The sequence below is a fragment of the Gracilinanus agilis genome, chromosome 4, assembly GCF_016433145.1.
Source record: "Gracilinanus agilis isolate LMUSP501 chromosome 4, AgileGrace, whole genome shotgun sequence".
Classification (NCBI taxonomy): domain Eukaryota; kingdom Metazoa; phylum Chordata; class Mammalia; order Didelphimorphia; family Didelphidae; genus Gracilinanus; species Gracilinanus agilis.
Genome location: NC_058133.1, coordinates 339,105,629 through 339,115,823, shown reverse-complemented (window position 1 = coordinate 339,115,823; position 10,195 = coordinate 339,105,629). Strand labels below are relative to the sequence as shown.

Genomic DNA, 10,195 nt, shown 5'->3' with positions numbered 1-10,195 from the left:
ATTTTCATGCTATAAGGAGGTAAAATTATTCCTTACAAAGTGTGAGCTGAACTCCCATCCTCTACCATATTCAGAGCATGAGAGAGGCAAACTCTAGGTTCTCAGGGGCTGGCAGAAGGCACCACAGACTTACCCCTGAGAGCAGTGAAACTTGGGATCCCAGGAGGCTGAGGAAAGAGGTTTTGGGTACAGAGATAGGGCAGAGAGGGATGCCCACAGCAGACAGTATAAACACTGAAAAATGGCCTCAGGGAAAAAAAACCTCTCTGTAACTAGATACATAGAGAGCTGAGAGCTGCCTACTTTCCTCACTCAGATTTCTAACTGGAAGGGAAGAAAAAGCTAACATAGCAATGGCCACCAATACCTAAGAACTACAATCTACAGCCACCAAAAAAAAATAACAACTTTGACCCTCTACAGAGAAAAACAATAATCTACAGGGGAGAGTGCAGAGAACAAGCAACAAGCAAACACATCCAAAATTTCCCAGAAAAATGAAAATTGGTCACAAGCCCTCTAAGAAATCAGAATGGAGGTGGAGAACGAAGTAAGAAGGATAGAACAGGGTGCAGCCGGGTGTCTCAGTGAATTGAGAGAGAGGCCTAGAGATGGGAGGTCCTAGGTTCAAATCTGGCCTCAGATACGTTTTAGCTGTGTGACCCTGGGCAAGTCACTTAACCACCATTGCCTAGCTCTTACCACTCTTCCACCTTGGAACCAATACAGAGTATTGATTCCAAGATGGAAGGTAAGGGTTTAAAATAATAAAAAAGTAAAATAGACCAAATTTGGCAAGAAAATTGGGAAATAGTTAAAAAAGAAAATAGCAGTTTAAAAGATACAATCTCCTACTTAGAAAAAGATGCCCAGAAATCAAATGAAATTATAAATAATTTGGAGACCAGAATCGACCTGCTAGAAGCCATGAACAGCAGGATAGACTGAAATGAAATAGAAAAATCAAAAGATCAAAACTGAAAACCATTCTTTAAAGAGTAGAATTGGGCAGGGAAAAGCTAATGATCTCACAAGACAGCACTAATTAATAAAGCAAAGTCAAAAGAATGACAAATTAGAAAGAAATATGCAATATCACATTGAGAAGATGGTAGGTTGGAAAACAGGTCCAGGTGATACAATTTAAGTATCATAGGCCTACCTGACAACTTAGCAATAAACAGAAATTTTGACATTATTCTACAAGAAATTATCCAAGAAAACTGCCCTGATATTCTTAAACAAGAGGGCACCATAGATGTTAAAAGAGTCCATAGATCACCCTCTACATTAAATCCTCAAAAGACAACCCTCAGGAATGTAATTGCCAAATTCAAGAGCTTCCAGACTAAGGAGAAAATATTGAAAGAAATTAGAAAGAGAAAATTCAGATATCAGGAAGCACCAATCAGAATTACAAAAGATCTGGCAGCCTCCACACTAAAGGTCTACAAGACTTGGAATATGATATTCAGAAAGAGAATCGGGTCTACAACCAAGGATCACCTACCCATCAAAACTGACTATATACTTCCAGGGGAAAGTATGGCATTTAACAAAATAGAAGATTTCCAAGTATTTGTAAAGAAAAGACCAGAACTAAATGGAAAACTTGATGTCCAAATACAAAACTCAAGAGAAACATGAAAAGGTAAACAAGAAAGAGAACAAAAAGAAAATTTTCTTTTAAGGGCTTCATTAAGGTCAATTATTAATATTCCTATATGGAAAAATGATATTTGTAACTCTCAAAAACTGTATTTGCTATCATAGTAGTTAGAAGAATTATTCATAATTAGTGATTTAAGATGATATGTTAAAAAAGAAAGGGGGGAACAGAAAATGACACCCAGAGAAATTTGAAGGAGTGAGAAAAATAGAAAAAAGTATACCTCATAAAGAGGTGCATAGGAGGGGGAGGAGAAGAGTACTACTATAAGAAAGAGAGGAAGAGAGTGCTAATAGGAAAATACTTAAATCCTACTCTCAGTGGAATCAAATCTAAGAGGGAAAAACATCTAGATCAATTGGGGTATCAAATTCTATCCTACCCTACAGGGAATTTGAGAGGGAAAAACCAATGTGAGGAGGGGGTGGAGAATGCCAAAAGGGAGGGAAAGAGAAGTGGGAGGGAATTTAATAGATGGTAAAGAAAAACAAGAGGGGAATAAGAAGGGAGGGCGTTGGAAAGGGAAGTAAAATAAGGGTGTGCATTAAGGGGACTGAATGATTAAAAGCAAAACACTGGTGTAGAGGTGTAGAAAGAAATAGAGAAAGAATAAAGGGCAGGATTAGGAGAAGAATTCAAAATGATGGGGAATACACGGGTGGTAATCATAATTCTAAATGTGAATGGGATGAACTCACCCATAAAATGGAAGCAAATAGCAGATGAGATTAGATACCAAAATTCTACCATAAGTTGTCTACAAGAAACAAACATGAGACATGAAGTTACACAGGGTAAATGTAAGAAACTGGAACAAAATCTATTGGGTATCAGCTGAGAAAAAGAATACAGGAGTAGCCATCATGTTATCTGACAAAGCCAAAGTAAAAATAGATATAATTAAAAGAGATAAGGAAGGTGATTACATCTGTGATGTTTAGATTAAATATACACTGCTCATCTTTAGATTTAATGACCAAAGGTGAAAACATCTCTAATTTGGGGAGGTCTGTAACCCACATGTGCAAGAGTGGGTGACAAATCAGAATCAACTGACTGTCCCCTAGGCAGTCCTAAGAACAGTGTCTTTTGTGATTGGACACGCAAACTAGAAGGAGGGCACAGGAAGTGATGCATAAGTGACCCCTTTAAAAAGAGATAGTTGACTGAGTCAGGAGGTCTTCTGGAGAAGGGTCTGCTGGAGAAGGAGCTCTTCTGGTGAAGGAGCTCTTCTGGTTCATGGGGGAGTGCTGCCTGGGACCCTGAGACCTTGGTGTGGCTGTTCTTAAAATCTTCCTTTGCAATTCCCCATGGTGAGTGTAAAGACTGAATCATCCTAAACTTCTCTTAAGGAACTTCCCTTTAATAGAGACTCTGTGACTCAAACTTTTGCTTCATTCACATCAGGGCCCCCCCCCTCAGCCCTCTGGGCCTCTGGCCCTCTGACTCTCAGCTTGGGTTAATTAAATCTACTTGGATTAACTAGTGGATTGTAGCAATTTACCAACTGTGTTAGGTTCTTATTTCCTTATTTCTTCTCCCTCTTCTCAATTGTAAATAAATTTTCATAAAAGTCAATTTTGATTTGAGGTTATTCCTTAATTGGGAATTTTTCCCCTGGTGACCAATTTTTTATGTATCTGACCCAAAACCCCTTTCCCCCCATTACCCATCCTGATAAAAGGCAGTATAGACAATGAGGAAAAAGCAGCACTCAACATGTATGTACCAAATGGTATTGCATCCAAAATTTTAAAGGAGAAACTAGTGGAGCTTAAGGAGGAAATAGATAGTAAAACTATACTAGTGGGAGGCCTGAACCTTCCTCTATCAGATCTACAAAAATCAAACCAAAAATAATTAAGAAAGAGGAAAGAGATGTGAATGAAATACTAGAAAAATTAGAGTTTATATATATATATATGGACAAAAATAAATAGGGACAAAAAGGAATACACTTTCTTTTTGGCAGCACATGGTACATTCACAAAAATTGACCATATATAGGGCATAAAAACATGGAAAACAAATGCAAAAAAAACCCAGAAGTAATAAATAAAACCTTTTTAGATCATAATACAATAAAATAATAATTAACAAGGTTATATGGAGAGGGAAATAAAAAATAATTGGAAATTAATATGATCCTCCAAAATTGTTTAAATAACGAAACATAGAAACAATTAATAATTTCATTGAAGAGAATGACAATGAAGATACATCACATCAAAATCTTTGGGATGAAGCCAAAGCATTGTTCAGGGGGAAATTTATATCCCTAAGTGCATATGTTAACAAATAAAACAGGAAAGAGGTCTATGAATTGGGTATGCAAATTTAAAAAAACTAGAAAGAGAACAAATTAAATATTCTCAGATAAAAACTAAATTATAAATCCTAATAATTAAAGGAGAAGTTAATAAAATTGAAAGTGAAAGAACCATTGAATTAATAAATAAAACTTCAATCTGGTACTTTGAAAAAACAATTAAAATAGATAAAGTACTGGTTAATCTAATAAAAAAAGGAAAGAAGAAAACAAATTAATAATATCAAAGGTGAAAAGGGTGACCTCACCTCTAATAAAGAGGAAATTAAGCTAATTATTAAGAACTATTTTGCCTAATTATATGGAAATAAATATGGCAACCTGGGTGATAGGTATTATTATTTACAAAAATATAAATTGCCGAGATTAAAAGAAAAAGAAATAGAATACCTAAATATTCCCATACCAGAAAAAGAAATTGAACAAAACATTAAAAACCTGCCCAAGAAAAAACTCCCAGGGCCAGATGTTTTAACAAGGGCATTCTATTAAACATTCAAAGAGCAATGAATGCTAATACTATACCAATTATTTGACAAGGTAAGCAATAAACGTGTTTTACCAAACTAATGACATAAATATGGTACTGATTCCAAAGCCAGGTAGATCAAAAACAACAAAAAAAGAAAACTATAAACCAATCTCCTCAGTGAACACAGAAGAAAGAAGCAACCTTACTCTCTGAGACCTAATGGAGAAAACAACAAGTACATTTATAATGATAAAAAGAATAAATATATAAATAATGAATACAAATAATGTCAAGGTAATTAGGGAAAAAAGTACACTAGTAGTAAAGAGCTATCAGGAAAGACCTCATTTTCAGAGACAACTGAAATGCATCTCAACCAACCTAATACTTTGTAATGACATTCACAGGGAAATTTAATTTATAAATAAAATAGCAAAGAGCTGTTTGAAATATATCAGATATATAAGCTGCATTCATTGATTACCTAGAAACTATACCTATCAAAAACAATTTTCCACTTAGGTCACTCTAAGGAAAAGTAAAATGATAGGAAGGGAGATGACTTTGAAACAAAAAGTTTAAGACATAGAAAAGAACAAGGAAGTATGTGTGAAATTGTAGCGCCTAATATAATATTGATACTGGCAGAGATCAAGAAAGCTGTTAGAAATAACTCTTGATTTAACAAAAACTGCTAGGAAAATTGTAAACCAGTATTTCAGAAACTAGACATAGACCAACACATCCACATCATGCTATATACCAAAGTAAAGTAAAAATGTGCAAAAGATGAAAAATAAAAGGGGAGTGCCCCAAAACAGTCAGCAATGTGAGGAACTCAGTCCAACAAGGTCCAGTCTCAGGAGGACTGGGCAGAACCCAACTACAACAAGTTGAATTGAATAGCTACAAACCTCTACATAGTAAACCATCCAGGCCACCAAAACTGCATAGTGCTCAATCTGGTATCCAGCCAGCTAAGGACAGTATTCCCTTTTCTCCAGGAAAAAAGATAAGCTTCAATACATAGCAAAAGCAAAGAAAAAAATAGCACCCAATGAGCAAAAGAAAGAAAAAAAGCCTGGTGCCAGAAGACATATCAATGAGAGATGAGTATATATAAGCTCAGAAAAGGACAATACATAAATGAACACACATGAAATCTGAAAGGAAAACATGAAAGCATTACAAGTCCAAAATGAAGTCCTGGAAAAGCTTCCCCAAAAGCACTGAAAAACAAATGCCAAGAAAATTAGAAAAAAATTTAGAAAAGAAAATGATAGGAAAAAGCAACAGCTAAGAAGAAAAATATACTGAAGAAAACTTTCCTTAAAAAAGGAAGTAAAATACATGAAAGAGGAATATACTTCCCAAAAGAACAAAATACCAAGGATCAAAAAAGATCTTAGATCACTATGAATTAGAATTGAATAAGTTGAAGCTAATGTTGTAGTAAGTCAGCAAAGAACAATAAAACAAATTCAAAAGAATGAAAATAATAGAAGAAAATTTAAAACTTCTCACTGGAGAAATCAACTGATCTGAAAAATAAATCCAGGCAAGATAGTCTAAGAATCATCAATTGCCTGAAAGACATCATCATCATCATCATCATCATCATCATCATCATCATCATCATCATGAACCTGGATATCATATCAAAATAAATTATCTGAGAAAACTGCCCTTATGTTCTTGAACTGGAGGAGAACATGTAAATCAAAGGAATATACCAATCACTTCCTGAAAGATATCTCAAATTTTATAAAGTCCAGAAGTATTACAGACAATTTCAAGCCAAAAAGAAAATATTATAAGCAGCCAAAAAAAGCAATTAAAATATTGTGGAACCATAATCAAGATTTCAAAAGATCTACTAACTCCTACACTGAATGATTGGAAGCCATGGAATATGATATTTCACAAGGCAAAAGATCTAGACCTACAATCCCAAACTACCTACCCAGCAAAACAGAAAAAATATAATTCAGGAAATAAATGAAAATAAATGAGAATTTAATGAAAAAGAGGAATGTTAGGTGTTCCTAACAAAACAGCCAGAGCTGAAAAGAAAATTAAATGATCAAATTAAAACTTCAGAAAAAAGGGGAAAAAAGGTATACAGAAAAAAACTCAAGCAAATCAGTCCATTTAAAATAATCACTGTATAGGATTACTGTATAGGAAATTGGTAATTCTATAGTATAAGAGATACATAAAGTACTTAACATGCTAAAAATAATACAGGGAAACAGTGAGGTTAATCTGACTATATTCCTTACAGGAGAATGTGATAATTGGAATTCTTAAGTGACTTTTGGTACAAGAAAGAGATATTTAAGATACTTAAAATACTTCAAGGTAATAAATGAAATAAAATAAATAATGGGGTTATATTGATCTAATTACTAGTAAGGTGATAATTTAAGATGTCTAAGATATTCAAAATGCTTGAAGTACTTGAGATACTTAAGATACTTAGGATGCTTAAGGTACTTCATATTCTTAAGACAGAGAGAGTAGTAAAAATGCTTTAACCTTAGTTTTAGCAGTAAGAAGGTCTCACAGCTTTTCTCAGCTGAGTCTGTTTAGGTCTTGGCGCAATTTGCGTCATGGCCTCGTTTCACTTCGTGCTTTGGAACTTAGAGAGTGAGGGGTCCCTAGAGCCTTGTTAGTCTCAGTTTCCTGTCTGTGGTGAAGCCTCGGGCTGCGGACCATCTCTTTCCTGATCCCCGCTCCATCTCCTTCTTCTGCCCCACAGGAGAGCTGTGGGTAGAGCCCCTGCCTGACAGCTGCTTGAGACTCTGCTTGTATGTCACTAGCTGCAGAATGTTCCCTTTTGACATCTTTGTCCTATCTGCATAACTTCTATAGACTTTCACTGTGGGAATCAGAGTTCTTCATATCTAGAGAAACACTTGGATCATAGTATTTCATGGCATCCAGAGAACCAGATGTGCCTGCCATTGAGCACAGTACAGGTGGGATAGTAAGGTTCAATGGAAAAAGCTGGTCATCCCAGATTGGAAGTACCAACAGCTTTCCAAGGTTGAGGATGGAGAAACTAGTTTGTCCTTCCCTTCGATAACCCCCTCAGCTTCCAGTGACCAAATGAACAAGGTCCCAGTGGTGAAGGCCAAAGCTACGCATGTCATCAAGAATTCTCTAATTATAAAACAGACACAAGAGAGCATCCAATGCTTTGAATAGCAAGCAGGGCTGAGAGATGCAGGATATACTCCCCATAAAGGCCTTACCACAGAAGAAGCCAAGTACCGTTGTATGGAGGCGGCAGTCAATAAATTGAAATGGCAAAATGGAGACAACAAAAGATGATAGATTGACAATTTCAGCCCAGTCCACTCCAAGTAGCACACCCCATTCTTCTCCCAGGCAAAAGCCCAGAGGTTGGTTTGCTCATGGATCTTCTAATTCTTTACTGGGCCTAGATATCAGCTGTATGGACTCTGGAAATGGCCATAGAGACAAACCCTCATCTGAAAAATGGAGCCTTTTTGGACCAAGAACCCTTCAGAAATCTGATTCAGGTTTCAGTATCCAGGCCTAGAGAGGTACTCAGAAACCATTACCAGTGGAGCTCATTTGTGCTCAGGTTACTAGAATTGCAGAAGACCCAGCAGCCTTCAAGCCACCTAAGATGGACCTTCCAGTAATGGAAGGAAAGAAACCAGCTCCACGTGTCCATAACCTCAAACGAACAGACAAGAATGTGTTGACTCCCACAGGATTCTAAAGCTCCCTTTTCATATGAGCAAAGTTGCTTTTCCTGTTGACCCATAGTTAGGTAGAGAGAGGGTATTATATGCAGACTCTTCTTCCCATCCACCTTGCACTTGACATAGGAAAGATGTCATCCATTTACAATTCTGCTGATGAAGATAGTATTCCTGGGGAGGTAGTGATTGTTTCTTTAAATATTTGTAGCATAGCTTGACTCTTTCTAATACTAGAAGACCTATTTTGTAAAGACCCAAAGTTGATCTGAATAAACTTCTCACAGTACAAGTCACCACACCCAACTACAGATCTTTAGAACTAGATTTCAAGGGATAAGAGGAATAATTAAAATCTGGTAGACTTTGGTTTTGCTTTTTTATCCAAGGTAAATATATTTGTTTGGTGGTTCTTTTCCTTGGTAAGTAATATTCCCATTTTCCAGCTTATATGCTGTGTATGCTTCTTAGAAAATCAAAGCTGGTCTAGAATCAAAGCAGCAGTTCAAGAGCCTTGTGTCCTGGCCTCTAATGGGGAATGCCCATTGGAAATGGAGACTCTGACACTAACTTATGTCAAAGATATTTAAAATGTATCATTAGTCCTTTGGTTATAGGCTGGAAGCAGGAGGAGATCTGGTCTACCACCTCCTACCAAAGTGGGCTTTTCTTTTTGGAACCCTCATACATTGTGGTTTGTGACTGGAATGGTGAAATTTTTGCTGCTTCTAGTAAAAGAAGTGATCATTGTTTACTTTGGTAATAAGCTCACACAGACTAACAACTGATTCTGTTATTAAGGGAGATTCTGTGCAATGTTTTGTGCTATTAAGAGTTTTAAAAACTTGAACTGAAGTAAGTTCAGCATAGTTTGTCAATGATCTGAGGTAAATCATCTTGTGACTTTTACCCCCACTTAATATTGGCCTGAATCCTTTCTTGGTAGAAAAGTATGAACTGATGAGAGGAAATAAAAGCTTTTCAACTTGAAAAAAAAGAAGTAAGAAGGTGAGGGGGAACAAAAAAAAGGAAGACTAACAAAAGAGAGAGGATTTGGAGAGGCAGGTAAACAAAGAAAAAACATTTGTGAATAGGGAAATATAGAGAAAGGGAAGGTCAAACAGAGAGGAAATAATATGAAAAGATCAGAGTAGGGGCAAACGACCTTAAATTTTGAATATGATACACACACATAAAGTTGAAGAGCTGGAGCAAAATATGCCATGCCTCAGCTGATCCAGAAAAGGCAGGGGAAGCAATCATCCAATCATGATCTCTGACAGAGATGGGACTAAAATGGATATAATTGGAAGAGATGATCAAGGTTACCATATTATGTTGGGGAAGTGTTACTATGGATAATGAAGCATTGTCAATATTGGACCTGTATGCACCAAGTGTTATAACATCTAGCTTAAAGGAAAAACAAAATGATATGAGTGGAAATAAATGACAAAATTATAATAGTGGCAGATTTTAATTTTCTTCTTTCAGAACTAGATAAGTCTATCCAAAAAAGGAGCAAGAAAGAAGTTAAGAAGTGAATAGAACTTTACATAAGTAAATTAAATAGATATTTTGAAAGTCATAAACACCTACATGAGTTTTAGTAATAGATCAAAGGCTGAGCATACACATAATCCAAAGTTTCTGGTGGGATAATAATGACTTAGAGAGCATAAATATTCTGCAAAAATTTTACTTCAACAATCATCATATAATGGAAGTAATTCTGCATTTCTGAGAGGCAATGGCACTAGAATAAAAGTTCCACTGGGCATGACCAAGCTAGAAATACCTGTTTTGGAAAGAGTATGGTCCTGGAAATAGATTATGTCATCTGTCTAAGGACCATTGTAGGAAAAAATATTGTTAACTGAAAACCATATGGGCTATAGGGATCAAATAATTTTAAATGATGATAGGAACATAGAGAAATAGACCTAATATTACATTGCTAAAGAAGCTGTGATTGTTTTTTAAAGCAATGT

General features: G+C 35.8%; 1 pseudogene; it reads left to right on the top strand.

Annotated features, from left to right (window-relative positions):
* The first annotated feature begins 2,448 nt into the window (after positions 1-2,448).
* LOC123246529 lies at positions 2,449-8,224 on the top strand (annotated as a pseudogene).
* The last annotated feature ends 1,971 nt before the right edge of the window (positions 8,225-10,195 follow it).